Source organism: Odontomachus brunneus, unplaced genomic scaffold (assembly GCF_010583005.1).
Source record: "Odontomachus brunneus isolate Ranch 3 - 2012 unplaced genomic scaffold, Obru_v1 Obru_scaffold_022, whole genome shotgun sequence".
In the NCBI taxonomy this organism is placed as follows: Eukaryota; Metazoa; Arthropoda; class Insecta; order Hymenoptera; family Formicidae; genus Odontomachus; species Odontomachus brunneus.
Genome location: NW_022639472.1, coordinates 2,260,032 through 2,262,326, shown reverse-complemented (window position 1 = coordinate 2,262,326; position 2,295 = coordinate 2,260,032). Strand labels below are relative to the sequence as shown.

Sequence of the window (2,295 nt, the reverse complement as noted above, 5' to 3'; positions counted from 1 at the left end):
GGGGGGGGGGGGGGGGGGGGGGAGCGCGCGGCCGGTCATTCATGTAAACACGCGTGCGCGAGCACGTGCTAGAGTGTTACGCCATAACACTTTCAGCCGTCGAGACGAGCACATCGGGAGCTGCCGTGTTATTTTCTATAACTATTCCGCGCCGATTTTTAATTTGCGTTTCGACTTCGCGACAATTAAGGCAATAATTAAGACGAATTAAGACGTGTACTCGTCATGCGAGCAGGTGTTGCAGGCTTTACCGCGGCAGGTAACTATCGTTTCGTTTACTTTTTTACTTGTTAGAAAGAGAAACATCGCGATTGAGTTCCTCAATGCCGATCAGATATTATTATCATGATCAGAGTTGTAAAAATATCAATTAAATTTGCTTCAATTTAATAATTGGTTTCTGTAAATAATTTCTAATTTAATTCATTGACGATTAATATAAACCTATTCAATTAAAAATATTTTAATTAACTACTGACTACAAGAAATCTACTTAAAAATCATTTAATTAACGATTGATTTGAACAGTTTTTAATTGAATTCCTTCAAATTAATCGTTAATTGAATGATTTTTAATTAGATTTCTTGAAGTCAGTGGTTAATTAAAATATTTTTAACTGAATAGGCTTATATTAATCATCAATTAAATTCGATAATTAATTGAAAAAGTAATTAATTACTTGCAATTCTGATTATGATCCATTTATTATTCGAATATTATTACTTCTTTACTCGGTTATCATTTAATTATTTTTATTGCGTATTGGGAATTAACTCGAGCGTGCCGTTACGACGATTTTTTTAGGCCTGGAACATAAAAACGCTGTATGTCGCTGTCGCATATTGGAACGCAGCCGATAGTTCAATGAGAAAATTTATTTTTCGAGAATGAGTTCTCCTCATTGGGTTGCGTCCCGACATCCAACTTCGACGTATTGTGTTTCAGGCCTTACTTTGCTGTCTTGCTGTCGTGTGTAACTAATTGATACTAAATTACTAAATTACTAATTGATACTAACTTAAATCTGCTTTCTGTTACAGAGATTCAATAAACGCGGTCACGCGGCGTAGGAGATGCGATGCCTGGGGGATGCCGCGCTGGAGGATCCAGCTCGGACATAGCAGAATCGGTTCGAAGGTGAGTTTTAGTGATATGCATTCGTAATTAGAAACAAAACTGACAAAACTGACAAAACTGGAAATTCTCTTGCTTGGAACCGAGTTCCTTAATGTCTCCAGTGTCGTGTGTAACTAATTAATATTAAATTAAATCTGCTTTCTGTTGCAGAGACGAAGCAGGTCCGCAGAGCCGATTCTAAGGGGATGCTGCGCCGGAGGATCCGGCTCGGGTCGAGCAGGGTAAACTCGAAGGTGAGTTTTATTAATTAATATTCGTAATTAGAAATCCGACAAGATAGATCCGACTGATAATTTTCTTGCTCGAAATCGAGATAATTTGAATCGAATCAAAGATCGCGTTAAATCGTAATTACACGCGAGCAGAATTTTCCTGGGTAACATTGCAACTTGAGAAATATTGATTTATTCTGACTAAGAGATTTATTTGCAATGTCGTGAAAAAAGAAGATGGAATATTCTAGTGTAAATGCATTCCGAAAAATTCTTTTAGCGTGAAAAATATCGCGCTTATTTTTTTAATCTTTCAAACTTCTACTCAAATCGACATCAATGCACAAATCTAATCGGCGAAATGGCATTTTTCTGTTTCAGAAACGAAAGCAGAATGTGGTTGCCCTGATCGGCAGTTCGGTGAGTCAAAACAAGAAACATATTGATAATAGAAAGACAAAAAGTCTTTCGATGTAGTGCATGCTTATAAATCAATGCGATTTATTTTGCTGTAGTGTAGTATGTGTATGTGCCGTCAAATAAAAAGCACCCTGCTCGAAACATTTGGAAAATCGCTTTTTCAGATAATAATATTAGTGATAATGCATATATATTCTACATAAATTTGACAAATAAATTTTCAAGTATTTTTCTCCTAAGGTATATATATTTATTAACTGATTAATTAACTTAGATTATCAATTGGTCAATGATTTTTGTCGAAGAAAATTTTGATTAATCAAACTATCTGACAGATGCTTAAAGTATTGAGTATATTTCCGTTCTAAACATTCAGAATTGTGTAAAGTTATTTAGTTGTAAAATTATTCATTGAATGCAATCGTCCAATTGTCTCGATCAGTGTGTCAACGCGCAAAAAGATTGCGCCACAGAAAATGCATGATCACATCACCCGCGTCAATAGATCTTCTGTCGGTCGTTAAT

At 35.7% G+C, this 2,295-nt stretch overlaps 1 long non-coding RNA gene across 1 annotated transcript in view; it reads left to right on the top strand.

Moving 5' to 3' along the window:
• Positions 1-1,781, top strand: part of LOC116842196 — a 27,111-nt gene extending 25,330 nt beyond the window's left edge. The window contains exons 2-4 of the long non-coding RNA XR_004377691.1: positions 1,042-1,138; positions 1,289-1,371; positions 1,732-1,781. This is a non-coding gene — a long non-coding RNA (uncharacterized LOC116842196). The remainder of the gene's footprint in view (positions 1-1,041; positions 1,139-1,288; positions 1,372-1,731) is intronic.
• Positions 1,782-2,295: the final 514 nt, after the last annotated feature.